The sequence below is a fragment of the Terrapene carolina genome, unplaced genomic scaffold (assembly GCF_002925995.2).
Source record: "Terrapene carolina triunguis isolate 2854851 unplaced genomic scaffold, T_m_triunguis-2.0 Scaffold24, whole genome shotgun sequence".
Taxonomy (NCBI): domain Eukaryota; kingdom Metazoa; phylum Chordata; order Testudines; family Emydidae; genus Terrapene; species Terrapene triunguis.
Window position 1 is genome coordinate 5,149,978 of NW_020664375.1, and position 21,008 is coordinate 5,170,985.

Below are 21,008 nucleotides of genomic sequence, written 5' to 3' on the forward strand. Positions count from 1 at the left end.
ACATTGTGTTATTTTGGCAAATATAATATGCAGAATTTTGCAGAATCTTAAAATATTGTGCACAGATTTTTTATATTTTTGGCACAGAATTCCCCCAGGAGTAACTGTAGCAATAACAAGAGGAAATCTCCTCCTAATATATCAAAACACCAAAAAGATATTTCATCCATTAGTCTTTGATTATACAATTATTTCTTATATTGAAATAATGTACACTCCATGTGCCTATACATATGTTTATTGTACACATTTTACATCTCACTACTACACTATTCAGTACTAAAAAAGATTTCTTGTTCTCTTGTCTAGTTTTACACACACAAAAGATATACAATGGGACCTGCACTCAGCATATGGCAACATACTAGTGCTATGTTCACTAACTTTTGCCCTGCTCAGAAAAGTTATTGGTAACTTGTTTTCATATAGTTTTTCTCCCATCCCTTCTCACTGTCACAGGATACTTAGCATTACTGCTTATCTGTAATCCTACTCTAAAAATTAAACAAAACAAAAAAAAAAAAAACATGGCCCACAACAAATAAGAGCTTCACAATTTTACAAGTTTCAATAAAATTTTAGTTGGAAGTATTTCCTATACTTATTCTCCAGATCAGGAAATGTTCTTACATCTGGTGAATGAATGCGTCTTCAGCTGCATTGAAATAAAACTGAATAGGGTAATCACAGACACAGACGTTGTTGTAATTTTGGCCTCTTGAAGCAACTGCACTGGTAAAATTGAGTTTTCCCTTAAAATGCCAAGTGGATTCTTGCTTCCAATAACAAATAAAAGATTCTACCTCCCACCCCACCCTAACCTCCTTAGTTTTTCTATAATATCTGTGTACTGTACCCTGTTCTGTGGAGATAAGACAAGAAGAACTAGTTCTCTCCATACTCATCCTTTAGGTACTCAAACATTTAAGTACTTTTTTTGTTTTTAATAATCACACGCACACAAATTTAGTGCAAAGTCTTAACATTAAATTTCTTGAGGGGTAAGAGTAGGCAGGGAGAATGACTGTTGGAAGCATGTCACTACAGACGGTGGGGAAAAAATCTTAGATATGATGAAATTGAAGATTCCGCTGCTTCCAGCGATTTTTTAGGGTTCTTCACCTAGCTATTTAAAGCAGGAAGAATAGCCAGAGGGCCAACCTTTCTCACCAATGAACCAATGGCTTCAAGTGTTGACAGTCAGCAAGTCTTTGGGTACGTCTTCACTTACATCCGGGTCCGGATGTAAGCAATCGGTTTTCTGAGTTCAATTTATCGCGTCTGGTTAAGACGCGATAAATCGATCCCGGATCGATCCCGGAAGTGCTCGCCGTCGACGCTGGTACTCCAGCTCGGCGAGCGGAGTACGCAGCATCGACGGGGGAGCCTTCCTGCCGCGTCTGGACTGCGGTAAGTTCGGACTAAGGTACTTCGAATTCAGCTACGTTATTAACGTAGCTGAATTTGCGTACCTTAGTCCGAAGTGGGGGGGGTTAGTGTAGACCAGGCCTTAAAAAAAAAAAAAAAAACCTCTACATTAAATGTGCAGGAAAGTAAGACTGGCAACATAGATACTTTTAAAAGATGAGAAGAAACATCTAGTGCTCAAGTTTGTCAGTTTTTGACTGAAAAAACTAAGATGATGAGAAATAAGCAATGAAGAGCACCATTGTGTTGATGTTTTAATAAGCAAGGGGACAAGGAAAAGAAAACTAAATACAACTTTTTAAGAAAAACTGTAGCATGATGCTTCCACCAATATTAGTAATTCAGTGATAAATACACCATAGTTAACAGGAATACCTTATTTACACTTTTCCCCTGAAGAGTAAAGTTCCTAATCCAACAACTCAGTAATAGTTTCATAAATAAGCAAAACATCTATTAGGACTTCAAAACAAAGAGTCTTTCTGCAGATGGAAACCAAAAGAAAAAATAAAACTAATAGTGGAATGTGCAGCAAACAGTTTCATTTTGTAAAACAACTATGACAGAGGGCAATAGCTTTATCATTCTATGATTGGAAAAAAAGAACATTAACACTTTTAACTGGAAAGAGTTCCATATAGATAGAATTTTGTTCTGTTTGCTGAAACATCTGTTTGAGAAGATTAAGAATTAGGCTCTATGGAAACTGAAATTCCTTATATTTCAGTTCAAGATAACTTCAGTGACCACAGTCAGGGAAACTTCATTGATAAAACCAACTCTAATCTCAAATTTGGCCAGAAAGCAACTCAAAGCTCTAGGTGCTAACCACACAAAGTTGTTATAAACGGTGCTGCAAGACTGATTGTGTTCAGATAAGACAATCCAACTGGTTTCCCTCTGCTATACATGTTAGATTCAAGCTACAGTTAGAGGCCAGTAGTTTGTATCTCTCCAATATGCCAAAGCCATTTATATGGGAGAGAAGAATTAAGATGAGAAATTAGTAAAGTAGGAAGCATAACATGACATGGTGCCATTTTAGACCAGGTGGATGAAGTTTTTTAACTCAATTTCATTAGTCAGCTTTTTTATTTTTTTTTAATGCAAGTAATGTTTACCGTAAAAGTTTAGTAACACCAAATATATAGGGTAGGGAGGCAGATATGGGTCTAAAAATCAAGGAGCCAAGAAACATGATGCTTTGATTGTTTTCCTGTAACTAAAAGGTAAATTTATCACTGTTTTTCAAAGCCAGAACAGTTAAGTTGGACAACTTTTGAATGCAAGACTGTCTATACTACAGAAAGTGCAGTGACTCACATCTGCTGTTAAAAGCATTTGTCCGACTAGTGTGGATTCTGCTGAGTTCAACAGGTGCAGCAAAGCATACCAGACACTTGACAGATTGAGAAGGGGCAACTGCATTTAACACCCAGTGTCAATCAGCAGTTTCTGTAGTGTAGACACAGCCCAAGAATCTGCATGAAAGTTTTATCTGTTCCAGTGTAAGTGGAATCAATGCATACAAACCTAATTGTAAGTTTAATCAGTTAGTCACAATAGAATCTAGCAAAAAGAAATTGTTATAGTACAGACAAAAGTAAAACAAAAATTCCAAATGTAACACTTCACATCAAAAGAAATGCTGTTAAGACAGGCCAAATGTTCACCACTTTACTATTAAGAACTCAGATTCAGAACAGCAATTCACCTGTTGTCAAATATTTGTGATTCTGGACCCTGAACTGTTAGCTCTAGAGTGGAAGAAAGGGTGAAAGATCAGTTAAGTTTACATTAGACTTGAAAATATGTTTGCTGAAATCATGAGCAGTTTATTAGCAGTCAGAAGGGAGACCAATTATCAACAGTGTTGTAACACTTCCTCACTTTCCCCTACTACTACACCCCTTCCCCTGAAAAGAGAGAGGAAACAAAGATCCAAGGAGAGATGGTGGCCTCAAGAACAAAAGTAGTGCTAATGGAAAATGAGGTGTCAAACTGGCCAGTATGCTAAGGGCTTGTCTTCACTTACAGCGCTACAGCGCGCAGCTGTACATTGTGCACTGTACAGTGGTGCAGCTGCGCTGCTGTAGCACTGTATACGAAGATGCTATTATGCCGACGAGAGTTTCTCCCGTTGGCATAGTTAATCCCACCTCCCCGAGAGGTGGTAGGTATGTTAGCAGAAGCTCTCCTGTCAACACAGCGCTGTCTGCACGGGGATTAGATTGGTATAACTATATTACTCAGGGGTGTGGATTTTTCATACCCCTGAGCAATGTAGATATACTGATATAGGTCTGCAGTATAGACCTGGCCTAACACATGCACTGACAAAAGTTTCAATATAAACACAGTTCCAAGAAAAAGTGACACTGAAAGTTATGAAAGAATTATTACTACTGATCTGGGTGCCTATACATTAAATTAACATTTTATTAAACCCATCACCATCCTCCTAAGAGAATCCATGGCACAGCAATATTATAGTTGGTTTAGGCTGTCAAATCCTCAGGGTTTTCTCTTCTCCATTTTGTAGTTACATGCTGTCTGCTCATGTACAGTGGAGCCATTCAGAAGTAGGCTTCTTATTTATTTTTAAACCATTCTTTCATCGTTTTCTGCACATGCTTCTTCATCTTAACAGAGGCAGGGCAGATTTCAGCGAGAAAAGGACAAGTGACATATTTTTTTTTTTTTATTAATAAGAAACAAAAAATCCTTATCCCAATTCATTGCACTAGTGATGAGGGGGGTAGAGTCTTAATTTTATTGTGTACAATATTTACTGCCAAGGGCTAATGAGGCCAGCTTATGCAAAGCACTCAGATTCTTTTATGTAAGATGCTATTAATGTAGCATTTTGCATTTCTATATTTTCTTCTTTATAGGACCTTCCAAATGTCCACATACAATTTGATCAACTGATACAGCTGGACACGTCAGATACTTAGTTTAGCTTGACACGCTCAGGGAGTATATCCCCTCCCTTCCGCTCCCTGCCTCTCCTCTCCTATTTGCTTCCATGGGTCAGACACACAGGGCTTTTCAGACACTTATACAAACACAAACAAAAGCAACATCCCACAGCACAGCCCTTCTAATGCAGTGATTCTGCCTGCGCACGGCACACACACCCCTTAGCGAAATCCCAACTGAAATCAAGGGACCAGGCCTTCATAGGGTGACCAGATGTCCCGATTCTATAGGGACAGTATTGATTGGGGGGCTTTGTCTCATATAGGCCTGTATTACCCCTCCCCCATCCTGATTTCTCACACTTGCTATCTGGTCACCCTGGGCCTCCCCCAGCCACACTGACAAGGAGCTGAAAACGGAAGAGCTGAAGGGAGACAAGGCTCTTGCGGCCGCTAATGGTCCCCGCTCTCCTGCTACAGCGCTGACCTTTCACACACACATCACAGCCCGCGGCTGCAGGGCAGGGGCTGAGCCTCAACCCACCGCCAGCGAAGTCCGCGGGGAGGAAGCGGCCGCCTGGGGTCCCAGGCTGGGCAGAGCCGCCCTCCCCGGGGCAGCTCCTCCTCTCCCTGCAGCGCCAGGGAGGGGGACGGGGGCAGCGCCAGGGGGCAATGCCCGGCAGCGGGGTGAGAAGAGAAAGGAGAGCGGCAGCTCTGCGGGAGCTGCTAGAGACGGGAGCTGCTGCAGCCGCCGCTGAGCCCAGCCCCGCGCCATGTGCATCCCGGGCGCACACACCGGGAAAACTGTCAAGATGTCAACTTCCAGGGGAAGTGAACGCCCCCCCCCCGGGGGGGTGAAAATTCCCACCCATCCCCAGCAGCAATGGGGGTAGCAGCGGGGCCGGGCGGGAGCTGGGGCCCGGGAGCAGCTGTCTCAGTGCGGTGCGCTGGGGAGAGCGAAAGGAGCTAGGATGCTATGGTGAAAGACGCCCACTGAGCGGGGCCGCAGGGAGAGGGCAGGAGGAGATAAGGGCGCACCAAGGAGACAGCGGCTTGGGGAAGGGGTGGATGGCAAGAGGGCGCTAGGGAAGGGCTGCAGCGAGGAGCGGGGGGCTGGAGGAGGAGCTCCCCGGGGAAGGGCTGCGCTCGGCAGACGCGCACACGACACCGGCCAAGAGGCAGCCCCAGCCAAGGCCACAGCGGTGCACCGCACAGACAGCAGCAATGCCCCGACCCCCCTCCTCCCCTGCACCAACCCCCTTCAGCCAGAGCCGCACAAACCTGCCGCCGCCGCCTCCGGATTAGCTGGAGCTGCTCCTGCCCGGCTCGGCTCCAGCTCCCTGGCCGCCGCCACCTCCAGCAGCGACTGCCCTGCTCAGAGCTTGCCCTGGGTGCTGGCACCGCCGCTGCTCCCCGGGGGGCGAGGCGGGGCGGGGGTAGGATCGGGGCGGCTGGCTGGGTCCCTGCGAGTCTCTTTCATTGAGTGCGGCAGATGCTGCCGTCTCCGCTGCTCCTCTCCCAGCAGCCGCTACTTCCTGTGCAACGATGGTTCAGTTCCTCCCGGGCCGCTGGGGGCAGGAGAGCTGGGCTCTGGGGGGGAGGTCGGGGCCGGTGTGGGGCTCTAGCTCTTGCCCTAGCCCAGCAATGCAACCCTGCTGCTGCTACCGCCCAGCCCTGGCCTCCCTCTCCCACCTGGAGCACGGAGAAGCCGCCTCTCTCCCTCCCCAGCCTCACGGCCCTCCTGCAGCCTGCCCGCCCCGCCTTCGGCCTCACGCGTCTGTCCTGGAGCTGGAGAGCTGCAGGAGCCCGGCTGCTTCACCCCAGCGTCACCCCCCCCCCCCCCAGGGTGAAGGGGACACAGTTGCAGACCCGCTGGCTGGCTGGGAAACTCGCAGCGGGACGGGTTTGCAGCAGTATGCATTAAATTCCCTGCCTCTGGGGCTGAATGAGTGTGATTGATTTACTCTCCTAATTTTTCCAGGTCTCATTCATTCACCTCCGTCGCAGGGTGTGGCAGCCCCAGGCATGGGTCCAGTAGCAGCTGTACCTCTCTGCAATGCTTTATTTGTAATGAAAGAGGTGCTGGGGCTCAATCAGTTTTTTTTACTTTCATAACTGACAGGGCAAGCCCAGAGGTGCCGGGTTTCTAGGACTATGAACTGCCAAGCCTAGAGGTGCTGGAGCTCAGCCCTGGCACAAATTAAGCACTGTCTCTCTAATATTCCTCATTAAGAAAGAAATCGTTTTAGACTCACCTCAGTCACCCACGCAAACCTGGTGTCTGCTCATGTTTTATTGTGAGGTTGGGGGTTTTTTGCCTCTCTAATAACCAAGTTGAAAATAAAATGATGTATTTTAATATATATCTATAGCCCATATCATTCAAAGTGACCAGCTGTTTTCCTTTGATTGTGTCCCACATTCTATTTGCTGCGTTGTTCTAAACCTGTTGGCCCCAAGGTATTAAAGGGACAGGGGCGGGGGGATGAGGACGAACTTAGGCCTGGTCTACACTAGGAGGTTATGTCGAATTTAGCAGCGTTAAATCGAATTAACCCTGCACCCGTCCACACAACAAAGCTATTTAGTTCGACATAGAGGTCTCTTAAATTCTGTACTCCTCCCCAACGAGGGGAGTAGCGCTAAATTCGACATGGCCATGTCGAATTAGGGTAGGTGTGGATGGAAATCGACGCTAATAGCTCCGGGAGTTATCCCACAGTGCACCACTCTGTTGACGCTCTGACAGCAGTCCGAGCTCAGATGCTCTGACCAGCCACACAGGAAAAGCCCCGGGAAAATTTGAATTCCTTTTCCTGTCTGGGCAGTTTGAATCTCATTTCCTGTTTGGACATCGTGGCGAGCTCATCAGCACTGGCAACGATGCAGAGCTCTCCAGCAGAGGTGACCATGCAATCCCAGAATAGAAAGAGGGCCCCAGCATGGACTGATCGGGAAGTCTTGGATCTGATCGCTGTGTGGGGCGATGAGTCCGTGCTTTCGGAGCTGCGCTCGAAAAGACGGAACGCAAAGATCTACGAGAAGATCTCAAAAGCCATGACAGAGAGAGGATACAGCCGGGATGCAACGCAGTGCCGTGTGAAAATCAAGGAGCTGAGACAAGGCTACCAGAAGACCAAAGAGGCAAACGGACGCTCCGGATCCCAGCCCCAGACATGCCGTTTCTACGAGGCACTGCATTCCATTCTATGTGCGGCCGCCACCACTACCCCACCACTGACCGTGGACTCTGAGGATGGGATATTGTCGACGGCCGGTTCCTTGGAGATGTTAGCGGACAGGGAAGATGAGGAAGGAGATGAGGAGGACGAGGCAGTCGACAGCGCTTACAACGCTGATTTCCCCGACAGCCAGGATCTCTTCATCACCCTCACAGAGATCCCTACCAACCGTCCCCAGGCGTTAACCCGGACCCAGAATCAGGGGAAGGATCAGTCGGTAAGTGTTTAAAACATGTAAACATTTATTTTGAACAGAACAGGAATATTAACAATATTAACAATAGGTTAATATTAACTAATATTAACAATTAGTTTGCCCTAGGCGCTTCACGTTTTAGTCCTTGAAAGTGCAGCTACTGGAAAAGAAGGTCTATATGTCCGGGGATAGAGCTGAAATCCTCATGGGACATCTCCACGAAGCTCTCCTGGAGGTAATTGGAAAGCCTTTGCATGAGGTTCCTGGGGAGAGCGGCCTTATTGTGTCCTCCGTGGTAGGAAACTTTTCCACACCAGGCTATCATCAAGTACTCTGGGATCATTGCCTTGCAGAGCATTCTGAATACTCCCTTCCTAGCTTAGCTACTTGTGGCATTCAGAACACAAAAACAGATTTGTCTCACTTAAAAAAAGGTTTGCAAGACACCTCTAAATATTTGTGTTCTGGGGCTGTTGGACGTGCCATTTAGATTACCTGACTCCTGTGCTGTACCACTGCTGGCCTCACAAGCAAATTCCTATTTTACATTTATTCCAGCAGGCACAGATTCGGACCATAAGAAGTCTAGGTATGTTTCATATTTTTAAAAATAACTTTTTGGATATTTCTGGACACCTTTCCCCCTTCCTTGTGTTTCACTAATTGGTCTTTTGATCAGATTAATCTGATGGGGAGGGACAGCTCAGTGGTTTGAGCATTGGCCTGGTAAACTCAAGGTTGTGAGTTCAATCCCTGAGGGGGCCACTTAGGGATCTGGGGCAAAATCAGTACTTGGTTCTGCTAGTGAAGGCAGGGTGCTGGACTCAATGATCTTTCAAGGTCCTGCCCAGATCTAGGAGATGGGATATCTCCATTAGTTTATTTTATTATTATTTTATCCTGGTGTATCATAAAATCCTTGAGTGAGACGGTTCAGCCCCATATGCTGCCATGGACCTGTACAGGGCTGCTGTAGCGCAGAGCAGCCTCCATAGTTAGAACATAAGAACGGCCATACTGGGTCAGACCAAAGGTCCATCCAGCCCAGTATCCTGTCTTCCGACAGTGACCAATGCCAGGTGCTCCAGAGGGAGTGAACCTAAGAGGTAATGATCAAATGATCTCTCTCCTGCCATCCATCTCCACTCTCTGACAAACAGAGGCTAGGGACACAATTCCTTATCCATCCTGGCTAATAGCCATTAATGGACTTAACCTCCATGAATTTATCCACTTCTCTTTTAAACCCTGTTATAGTCCTAGCCTTCACAACCTCCTCAGGCAAGGAGTTCCACAGGTTGACTGTGCGCTGTGTGAAGAAGAACTTCCTTTTATTTGTTTTAAACCTGCTGCCCATTAATTTCATTTGGTGGCCCCTAGTTCATATATTATGGGAACAAGTAAATAACTTTTCCTTATTCACTTTCTCCACACCACTCATGATTTTATATACCTCTACCATATCCCCCCTTAGTCTCCTCTTTTCCAAGCTGAAAAGTCCTAGCCTCTTTAATCTCTCCTCATATGGGACCCATTCCAAACCCCTAATCATTTTAGTTGCCCTTCTCTGAACCTTTTCTAATGCCAGTATATCTTTTTTGAGATGAGGAGACCACATCTGTACGCAGTATTCAAGATGTGGGCGTACCATGGATTTATATAAGGGCAATAAGATATTCTCCATCTTATTCTCTATCCCTTTTTTTAATGATTCCTAACATCCTGTTTGCTTTTTTGACTGCCGCTGCACACTGCGTGGACGTCTTCAGAGAACTATCCACGATGACTCCAAGATCTCTTTCCTGATTAGTTGTAGCTAAATTAGCCCCCATCATATTGTATGTATAGTTGGGGTTATCTTTTCCAATGTGCATTACTTTACATTTATCCACATTACATTTTATTTGCCATTTTGTTGCCCAATCACTTAGTTTTGTGAGATCTTTTTGAAGTTCTTCACAGTCTGCTTTGGTCTTAACTATCTTGAGCAGTTTAGTATCATCTGCAAACTTTGCCACCTCACTGTTTACCCCTTTCTCCAGATCATTTATGAATAAGTTGAATAGGATTGGTCCTAGGACTGACCCTTGAGGTACACCACTAGTTACCCCTCTCCATTCTGAAAATTTACATTTATTCCTACCCTAGTTCCCTAGGTCACATCAAGAGCCATTTCAGGCCCAAAATGCTCAGAACTGGAATGAGGCAAATGTGGTTTAAAGCTGCCCTACCTCCTTCTAATCCCCAAAGGCACAGCACATCATCTCATCTTTTCACCCTATTTCCATGCCAGCTTCTGCATATGCCTTAGTACGGTGTTAAGAAAAGTAGTTTCTTTACACATGCATCAACTTCAATTTGTTTCTTTAAATCTGTCTTTATTGTATATGATGGCTTACAAGGCTGTGTCCAAAATAAAAACTATATGCATTCACACAAGTGATATAACTAAACTTATTCCAGAGTTTAATTGCAAAAATAGAGCAAGACATTGTTTCCTCAATTAGAAGAGTTCATTCAGACTGAATCATTAAAAAAAGATCTGAAGCCTGCCTGGCCCGGTTCTGGTCTGAAACAATTATGTTGTAATTATGAAAAAGTGCAAATTTCTATTCTTTTTAAATACAATCAGTGCTACTTTGCAGTACTTATGTGCTCATCACTTCCATTAAAGTCAATGGAATTTTGCATGTGTAACAACTGGAGGATCAGACTTAAAATCTGAAAGGAAAACATATTCATACAGTATCTTATAGTTAGACAGACATAGAAAAGGCAGAAGAAGAAAAGAAAATATGATTGGGTTGCAGGGAAAAGAAAAGATGGCAATTATATAAATGACACGAAAGAAAAAGATGAAGGACACATTTGTGTGGTTTGACATAAAAGCCTTTCTGTCTTCCCATTCTACTTACACTCTGACATCTTAGTGACACAACATCTTGTTTCCTGTCACAGGAGACAGTTCTATCAAGTGCTGACCATTACCTCTGGGGGGAAATTAGGAGCAAATGTCCTGGTATTTATTCATTTTATCCTCATACCTGTAAATGAGCCTTTCAAGGGAATTGATCTCAGCTCTCTCTCTCTCTCTCTATATATATATATAAAGCAATCTTTCAAATAAGACACTTCTGGGCCTTTCCACTGTCTGAGCAAAAGACATTTGACATACATCAAAGTTGCTGAAATCCATTTATCAGCCATCTAAGCAAGTCCAGACAGGCATTTGTAGGCATGCAGGAGAGGAAATGTTATCTTGCATTGATCCTAATATTTGTTGTTAGTCTGACTGAATATGAGAATATTCTTAGGAAATGTGAACTCTCTCCCCCCCTGGAAACCTACCTTTCCAACTCTAGTGAGGACCCAGCTCACTTTGTTTAATTAAGCTTGAGTCCAACATAACCTATAAACTGAAATGATCTCAGTCTGGCTTCTCACGTAGTTTGTTAAAAAGTCACAGGGTGGGGGGGACAATTTTCTGTTATTTCTCCAAGACACAAAGCCCTGTCTGAGTCATGTTTGACTCACAAGCCATCCTCAGTTGCAGTTGAGCATAATAAGGCCTCTGGATTGAATGGGGCCAAGCAGGGGTGACAGAACTGGGAGGGCAGGGGGAATTAGTGCCACAATATTTCCATTGTGGGGACTCCACCTCTGCATAAACTCACACACACCTGACTGCCAGGGAACTGGAGGGGTGAGGTGCAGATGTGAGAGTAAGACCCAGATGAGCTGGAGGAGGCACCACGGGGCCTGGTGTCAGGCCAGGGAGCAGGGAACTGGACCAGGAAACAGACCTGAGACAGGTAGGAATCCCCAGGACACCTGCTTCCCAGCCTGGAGCCAGCTACCCACCACCTTGAGTCTCATTACTTCCCTCACTCCTCCTCTGCTCTCCCATTCACAAGGAGCTTCCATCCCAACTATTGTTCGAACAAGGAGGTTGATGCTTTCTGAATCAGGTATTGAACACAGTGTGACCCTCTCCACAAGAGCCATGTTAGATCAGCTGAGGGACAGTCAGAGGAACTGTATTTGCTATTGAAGGCCTGATTGTGGTTTCATTAACATATGTAAACCTGGAGTAACTCCATCAAAGTTAATGTTGTTACACTGGTGTAAAACTGATTATTGAAATGAGTGGATAATCTGGCAACAAGTATCAGACACAGTTAATTTTTGAGTGCTGACACACTCTAACATTAGGTTGTTAAACTCAACCTCTTACTTAATTTGAAGCCTTTCCAAAACAGTTTACGGGCACAATGTATTAATCTGAAAATGATCCAAGAAAGATACTGACAATGGCAAATCATTTATATAAAATGTCAATCCCTTAAATCCAAATCTACTTGAAACTACTCTTAATGTGCCGAATAGTTTATATAATAAAATAATAATAATAAATAATAATAATAGTATATCTATATAATAATTTGTGCTAGTTTTCTTTACTATGATAGTGCTATGCTGATGACCCTGCAGTAGCAGATGAGTAGGGACCTTCGCTATAAAAACATGTTTTCAGACATTTATACCAGCCTGGAAAATGAATACCTTTGGAGTTAAAATTTCTCATTCTATTTCTCAGGTAAAAAATGGTGGTTTCGTTTCCCTTTCCCCACACTCCTCCACTTTTGAGGTATGAAAGTATAAAAAATTGTTTTTTACACTAACACTTTTTCAAATGCTTTTTTGACTTTGTTTATAAAACTTCAAGCTTGCCATGGATACAGTTCTCAATAAAGCCAAGTGCCTTTAATGTGGTAGAAGAAATTTGGCTAGAAGTAATGAAGTTACAATCTAACATTAAGGGACAATATTTTCAAAAATGACTAGTGATTTTGGATGCTGATCTAAAAATCAGGTGCCTTCAAGGTGTCCCAAGTTGAGCATACAGAACTACACTGGAATATGATTTTCCCTTTTTTTTTTTTCAATGATGAACTTAAGTGTAGAATTCCAGATATACAAACATACATATATTTAGCATTTTGTACATTGAAATGCTACATGAACAAGTTAAGAATTTTGTCTTGTTAGTTCACATTAACCATGATCATTCTGGACCTTCTCTGCATCCTGGCCAGGTGTCCCCTCCCCTGAAACCATCTACCCACCACTTAAGTTTATTTGAATGTGCAAAGTTTTCCCTCTGCATGAAGTGTAGAATCAGGTTCTTTGATATACTTAATAAAATAGATTTGGGGAAATATTGAATAAATGCTTTTGTGGGTTCATAAGGGAAGGTAGGCAGCAGCAAGGAGACTTTCCTGCCTTTGCCTCCCCGAAGCAAGGGCCAGCCATGACTGTTTTACCAGTGCACTCCAAGCACAGGGATTCCTCCTTCCCAGCATTCCCTGGGAGCTCATGTACATTGCTCTATTTTCCCTGCACTAGCATACATGCACACAACTCAGAGAGAATAAATACTGCCTTAGACTTTCCGCCTCTTCCAGCAGCACAGGGGAACAGCGCATTAATAGCCTCAGGACCCCAGTGATGTCAGGAGTTCCAGACCCTGTGAGCTGTTTTGTGGGGATCGGAGATTAACTCTTGGGTGGGGGAAATGTGGGAAATGGCAGCAGCTGAGTAGGGAGTTAGATAATGGGTAGACCCCTGTGGCATCTTCACAGCATCAGGGTACAGTGACAGCACCATGTTAGGTCTGGTCTACACTAAAAAGTTAGGTCAACCCAGCTACACTACTCAGGGGTGTGACAAATCCACACTCCTGGGCAATGTAGTTAAGTCGACCTAAATCCTGGAGTAGATAGCACTCTACTGCCTTTCGGGGAGGTAGATTACCTACACTGACAGTAGAACCCTTCGCATCGTAGGTAGTGTAGACGCTGAAATGCTACAGCACTTGCATCCACATTATATTATTGCTGTGACTCTTGTCTTCTCTCCACATTTCCCTCCTATTGTTTGTTACGTTCATTTATTGTATATTGTCTTTAATCAGACTGTAAACTTCGGGATCAGGGACCACCCACCTGTGTATTTGTTCAGCACCTACCACAGTAGGACCCCAATCTTAATTATGCTTCTGTAATATAACTTCCCTCTCACTATATTATTATGCATTTTATTTTTTTGTATTCCTTCAGTGACTTTTAATAATGTCCTGCCAATATTCATTTTTAAGTAATCATAACTTCCGCTCTTGGGTTTGTACTTAAACTGCACTTTTGTATGTAATCTTGGATGCACATATGTAGCATTTTGGTATTATTGTATGCAGTGTCTTGTGTAGTCATGTAATAGAAGAACCTACTTTAATGCATAGAACGAAAAGTTACCAAGGGTTTTGGGGGACTTTTAACTTTGCATTTCCTGATTTTTTTTGATAGACACCTTGAGCCTGTTTCCCATTAAGGGTAGTGTAAAGGGGCCTTAAAGTGCATTGTTAGAATGGTGGAAAAAAGTGAATAGTATGAATGAGAATATGGGTGCTCAGATTTAATGCTGCATTAATATAGATTTTTTTAAAAACATACAATTGACATACATTCTTCCTTTTCAACATTGCTAATAGACTAGCGTACAGTTTTGTTATGGACACTACAGAGCGTATTGTCAGCAGGTGGTCCCCACTCAAAATAGGCACACACATACTTAACATTTGCATGTGCACTGAGTGCGGGCACACTAAGACACACATTCTTTGTTCACCATCTTCATCCTCCATATGGTGAACGTTTGGCCCCGTTGAATAGCTGTAAATGCTAAACTGTTTCTGCTTTTATTGGTCAGAGGTTTGTATTGGTCTGGGCAGGCTGCCTTTTCATATGTAAATACATAAAAAGTGAACAGAGGAACTAACGTTGTATGCCAAAGTGCCCGCATAGACCAACACCCTGATCTCTGACACTTGTGTGGAGGAATTAATTCTTCATTCCCCTTGCAGCAACATATTTGTAGTCTAGTAAACTGCTATTATATGGAAGGGAATATGCATTCCTGCTATGGTTTCACTGTACTTTAATTTTTTTCTTGAATATAGTCTGTGGCTTTGCCATTTTGAAAATTGAAAAACGAGAAAATATAATTTATAATAAGTGGATGCAAAAGATGACTTCATGTCTTAAGTGGTAACATAGAATATTCACATTTAAAATTAAAGATGAACTAAATCACAGCTTCTTGGAACCCCAGCCACATCATGCCTCACCACCCTCCCCAAAAACCTGGGGATAGCAGTCTGCCTTGCAACATGCCCTGAAATTGGCAGACTATGGGGGAAATTCATTCTAAAGTTGAGAGCCCCTTGTATAAAATGCCCTGCTGCCATTAGCCTCCTCTTTTTTAACCTAAGGGGCTGATAGCGCCTCTATTGATCACATCTGAGGTAGTCTCATAGAGCGTACATAGAGCAGTTGTATGTCGGATAAGAAGCTTCTAGCCAAGCCTTGCTGTATACATCAAAACCAACAGCTTCAGCTTCACCTGGAAACTGACAGGCAGCCAGTGCAGGTTTTGGAACATTGGTTTATGTGCTCTCAGCAAGAAATACTGTTTAACAAATTGGCAACTGCATTCTGCACTAGGCTGAGTTTCCAAATGATCATGTCACAGTCTTACCCAGAGCATAATCCAGTAACTGTACCTCAAAGTGACAAAAGCATGAGTAACAGTAGCAAGGTCCATGTTTGAAACAACAACAAAAAAGTTGCAACTTCCTGGCCAAGAAAGATGGAGAGAAGATGCCTTGTCTAAAAGCAGCTGAGTATCTAACAAGATTCACAGATTACAAACACAGGTAACAAGCAGCAGGAATATCCCCACATACTCCGGGGGGCTATAGTAAACTCCAGCATGTTATCACAAACAACTCACATAATTTCAGTGTTATCTGGATGGTGCATCTCTTAGTTAGCTCTAATTCATGCCTCAATCTAAGACAGACAAGGGATAAAGTATGCAGCGACTGCACCATCTCGTTCAGACAAGGTGCAGACACAGGGCTGACTATGCTGCATAAAATGAAGCATTCTGAGTGCACCCTCAGCAGGTTTACTACACATTAATTTGAGTTTGCGTGCATTGAAATGGCCTTTATATCCATGATGCAGATGTCACCTTCTCCATTTAAAAGCTGGCATGGGGCCAGGATCAGTCAATTTGCTTCTGTATTTGAATATATCAGTGTTCCAGTGGAATTATTAGAGTGGCATTACACCGTGTCTCATGCAGCTGCTCGGAGCCATGCAGGGATCCTTGGTACCCTCGCCAGCTGGGGAGAAGTGACAGTGCAGCAAACTCTCGCTTGTTTTCTGAGTCCAGAAATGATGCTTCACTGTAGGAAGCTGTTCCAAGAAAAGTTTGTGCATGAGCAGGGCAGTTGTTCAATATCATCCTCCTCCTTGTTCTCCTCCTCTCGCTGCTGCTGGCGCAGCGGCTGCAGCAGCATCACTGCTTGGCGGTGGGGCAACTGAAATCCAAGTCCAAATCCAAATCCAGCCGGCACTGAGATCTCAAATAAACCCCCAAGAGCCTCTGAATATTTGCCGTTGTCAGCATCATGGTACAGAGCATTGTTTTGTCCATGCTGGCTGACAGAAGTTTGAAAACGGCACTTCCTTTCAAAATGGTGCTGACCTGCTCAGAAAGAGAGGAACTATGGAACGACATACACAGAATCATGGGAGTTTTGGAGTTTGACCTCAAGTCCCAGAAGTCTATTGGCTTTTACCAGGCTTCCACTATGCATCCCATAACGCACCATGAGAAAAATCCCAGAATGCCCAAAGCCCAGCAGCAAAGCAAAGGACCATGGGATTCCCACTCAGAATGCTGTGACTTTACTTTGTTCAAAGTCCCTGTTGTGTGTACAGAATGATGTGGATTGAAAAAGGAAACAGAAGTCCGTGTGTATGCTTTCTTTGTGGCTTCTGTACTGAGCACCAGCTAATGCACTACAACCCAGTGAGCAGTAAACCTCCTGTGTAGACAAGGGGCTTGTCTACATGTTCCTATATGCTTGTGTTTTTTTTTTTTATATTCATCCTTCATAATTTGGCCTAGTTTCCACTTTTTGTTTAACTCTTTTCTGAGTTTCAGGTCGTAGAAGATGTCTTCATTAAACCAGAGTGGTCTTTTACCATACTTCCTACATTTCCTACACCGTGGGATAGTTTGCTCTTGTGTATTTAACCTCTCTCTTTAAAAAACTGCCAACTCTCCTGAACTCTTTTTTCCCTTAGACTTGATTCCCTTCAGGAGCTTACCTACTAATTCTCTGAGTTCACTAAAGTCTGCCTTTTTATTCTGCTCTTTTCCATCTGACCATTCCTTAGAATTATGAACTTTATCATTTCATGATCACTTTCACCCACCTTCAAATTCTCAACCAGTTCATCCTTCTTTGTCAGAATCAAATCTAGAACAGCCTCTCCCCTACTTGCTTTCTCCACCTTCTGTAATAAAAAGTTGTCTCTGGTGCATTCCAAGAACTTGTTGGATAATCTGTGCCCTGCCGTGTTATTTCCCCAACAGATGTCTGGGTAGTTGAAGTCCCCTATCACCACCAAGTCCTGTGCTTTGGTTGATTTTGTTAGTGGTTTAAAAAAATCCTCATCCACCTCTTCTTCCCGGTTAGGTGGTCTGTAGTAGACCCCCCCTACCATGACATCACCCTTGTTTTTACCCCGTTTACCCCTTTTATCCTTACTTTCAACAGGTCTGCCTCCCACTTCCATCTCAACCTCAGTACAAGTGTATACAGGTTTGATATACAAGGCAATGCCTCCTCCCTTTTTTCCCTGCCTGTCCTTCCTGAACAAGCTGTACCCTTCTATACCAATATTCCAGTCATATGAATTACCCCACCAAGTAATCTGTGATGCCAATTATGTCATAATTGTGATTATTCACTAGTATTTCTAGTTCTTCCTGTTTATTGCCCATACTTTTTGTATTAGTATACAGACATTTAAAGTATTCATTACATTTCTTCCCTGTGTTCCCTCTTTCCTCTCCTTTGTCCCTGCTATGAATGCCCATGTTCCCCCCCAAAGTCTGACCCTTCTCCCTGATCTCCATGTACTGGACTTACCTGTGGGCTTTTATCTACTGCCCCTCTTGAACCTAGTTTAAAGCCTGCTTCACTAGGTTAGCTAGTCTGTATCTGAAGATACTCTTCCTCTTTCTTGATAGATGGGCCCCATCTCTGCTCAGCAGTCCTTCTTCCCAGAACAGCATCCCACAGTTGAAGAAGCTGAAGCCCTCATGGCAACACCATCCACACAGCCAGGCATTCACCTCCAGGATGTCTGTGTCTCTGCCTGGCTCCTACCTTTAACTGGAATGATTGATGAGAACATCACCTGTGCCCCAATTCCGTCACTCTCACTCCCAGAGTCCTGTAGTCACTTCTGATCTGCTCAGGGTTATACCTTGCGGAATCATTAGTGCCCACATGGAAGAGCAGCATTGGCTGTTAGTCAGAGGGCTGGGTAATCCTCCGGAATCCTTCCATAATGTCTTGCATATAGGCAGGGGCGGCTCCAGGCACCAGCGCAGCAAGCGCGTGCCTGGGGCGGCAAGCCACTGAGGGCGGCCTGCCATTCACTGTGAGGGCGGCAGGCAGGCAGCTTTCGGCGGCATGCCTGCGGGAGGTCCGCCGGTCCTGCGGCTTTAGCGGCAATTCAGTGGTGGGTACGCCGAAGGCGCGGGACCGGCGGACCTCCCACAGGTGTGCCGCTGAAGGCTGCCTCACCGCCGTGCTTGGGGCAGCAAAATACATAGAGCTGCCCCTGCTTGGCAGCCCATGGCTTCTGCTTCTCCACCTTTGGGAGAGATTCCTCATCCCTCATTGCCAGGGCAGCAGACTGATTTTTTATGTCTATGGATGGTGGGCTGGGAGCAAGGGTGGAGTACAGCCTGCTGCCAGAAGTAACCAGCAGCCAGTTTCCTCCCTGTAAAGGAACTGTTTCCTCCTCTCCTAGTGATGCTACTGCAGTGCCCTCCAGCTGGATTGCTTCCTCAACCTTCCATATGCATATTATCAATGAGTTCCTTGTGTACACAGTGTGACACCCTGGCACCCTAATATTCATCATTGTGATGTAATTAGGGTATTTTTTTTTACAAAACATGCCATGTGAGGTATCATTCAAAAAGTCTTGATCTGCTAGACCAGGGGTTGGCAACCTGTGGCACGTGAGCCAATTTTTAATGGCACGCCGAGGTCCCAGCCGCCGGCCCCGCTCAGCCCGCTGCCGGCCTGGGTGAAGGGAACCCCAGGCCAGTAGTGGGCTGAGCGGAGCCAGTGGCTGAGACCCCGGCTGGCAGGAGCCAGTGGCCGGAACCCCAGACCGGCAGCGGACTGAGCCGCTCAGCCCGCTGCTACTCTGGGGTCCCGGCCGCCGGCCCCTTGCCAGCCGGGGTCCTGGCCGCCGGGACCCCGGCTGGCAAGGGGCCGGCAGCCGGAATCTAGAAATGAAAATAAGGCGGAGCGTGCACACTCGGAGCCGGCCGATGCTGGGGCGCTCCGCTGTGGGTGGAGGCACGGCACATGGCGTGCTCCCAGCTGTGGTCCTGCTGGCTGCCGGAACTCTCCTGCAGGCTGGTGCTGGCAGCCCCATGCACTGGACTAAGCAGCAGGCAGTTGGGCAAGTGAACGGGGCCGGCGGGAGGTGCAGTGGAGGTGTCTGCGTCCCAGCCTGTCCTGTTGCCCCTCTCTCGCCACTGTGGCTGGATACCAGGGCACTGCAGGAATGTGCTGTCCCTGCGGCGTGCACAGCTGTGGCCCCTGGGGGGGGAAGGGAGCGGCAGGCCAGGGAGTCTTCTGCCACCGCCCCACATTTGCCTGCAGATGCAGTGCCCCCACACAGCTGGCCCACAGCTCCCTTGGCAGGAAGAGGAACAGCGTGGGGCAGGGACCCATCCACCATCCAGGTAACCCGGCTGCAACCGGGACTGTCCCAGGCCAGCCCCAAGCCCCAAGCCCCCACCCCTCCAGGACTTCCCCCCTACACACACACCCCAACCCCCTGCCCTGAGCCCCTCGTGCCACCCAACCCTGACTCCTGCACACCCCATGCTCCCAGCCCTGACTCCTGCATCATCCACATCCCCCCCCCCTTCCCTGAGCCCCCCGCACCCCAACCCTCTGCCCTGAGTGCTCCCCCCCCACACCCACAAATCCCCAGCCCCTGAGCTCCTCCCCCTGAGGGAGGTTGCAATATGACAGTACCTGTAAGAAATTTAAGTTACTTTCACCCCTGCTGGAACCCCAGACCAGCAGCGGACTGAGCGGAGCTGGCAGTGGGCTGAGCGGCTCATTCTGCTGCTGGTCTGCGGTTCCGGACACCGGTGCCGCTCAGCCCACTGCCAGCCTGGGGTACCGGCAGCCAGCTCAGGGCTCTGCTCCTGGCCTTGACCCAGCGCTCTTCAGTCACCCCCTGCTGTAGCGCACATTGGAAAACTCAGCAAGGAAAAGCGAGGGCAAGGATCACACTAAACTGATAAGATCTGCATTTTAATTTTATTTTAAATGAACTTTCTTAAATATTTTAAAAAGCCTTATTTACTTTAAATATAACAATAGTTTATTTATATAATATAGATTTATAGAGAGAGAGGTTCTAAAAACATTAAAATGTATTACTGGCACGTGAAACCTTAAATTACAGTGAATTTGGCATACCACTTCTGAAAGGTTGCCTACCCCTGTGCTAGACAATAATATCTTGTTGGATTGTATGTGCTATTATCGTATGTGACGTTATGAAGTTTGGCTATGTATGTGTTACTGAAACATGTGGTGATGTTGAAAACACCTTCAAACAGCCTTTCGGGCACAACAGTAAAAAGGCCAAGCAATGTTAATGGCTTATTGAGGAAATGCACACAAGCACAAGAATTACCCCAGGAACTGTGTACAACAGAAACCTCTCAGAGATAGAACTAAAACAATGGGAAATGTTTGACCCGGGTCACAGCAAAAGAGTTTTCCAGCAAGTGGGAAGAAGATATAAAAGGGGCAAAATGACATCATGATGGTGCCTCACTCTCCCTACAACACCACACCTGGAAACGCCTGAGGGGCAAGGACTGAACTGTGGAAAGTGATAGTCCCAAGCTAGAGGGATTTTTAGCCTGTGTATGAAAACCTGGGAAAGCCAAGGCAGCTTGTGCCTTAAGAATCTGCCAGCCTGTTTATCACTCAGGGTGAGAATTTGCTAATTCATATCCTACCTATTTAGT

At 45.4% G+C, this 21,008-nt stretch overlaps 1 protein-coding gene across 1 annotated transcript in view; it reads right to left on the minus strand.

Moving 5' to 3' along the window:
* Nucleotides 1–5,863, minus strand: part of LOC113406287 (1-acyl-sn-glycerol-3-phosphate acyltransferase gamma) — a 128,161-nt gene extending 122,298 nt beyond the window's left edge. Inside the window, exon 1 of the mRNA XM_026650259.2 lies at nucleotides 5,631–5,863. The gene's annotated coding sequence lies outside the window, so the exon portion shown is untranslated. The remainder of the gene's footprint in view (nucleotides 1–5,630) is intronic.
* Nucleotides 5,864–21,008: the final 15,145 nt, after the last annotated feature.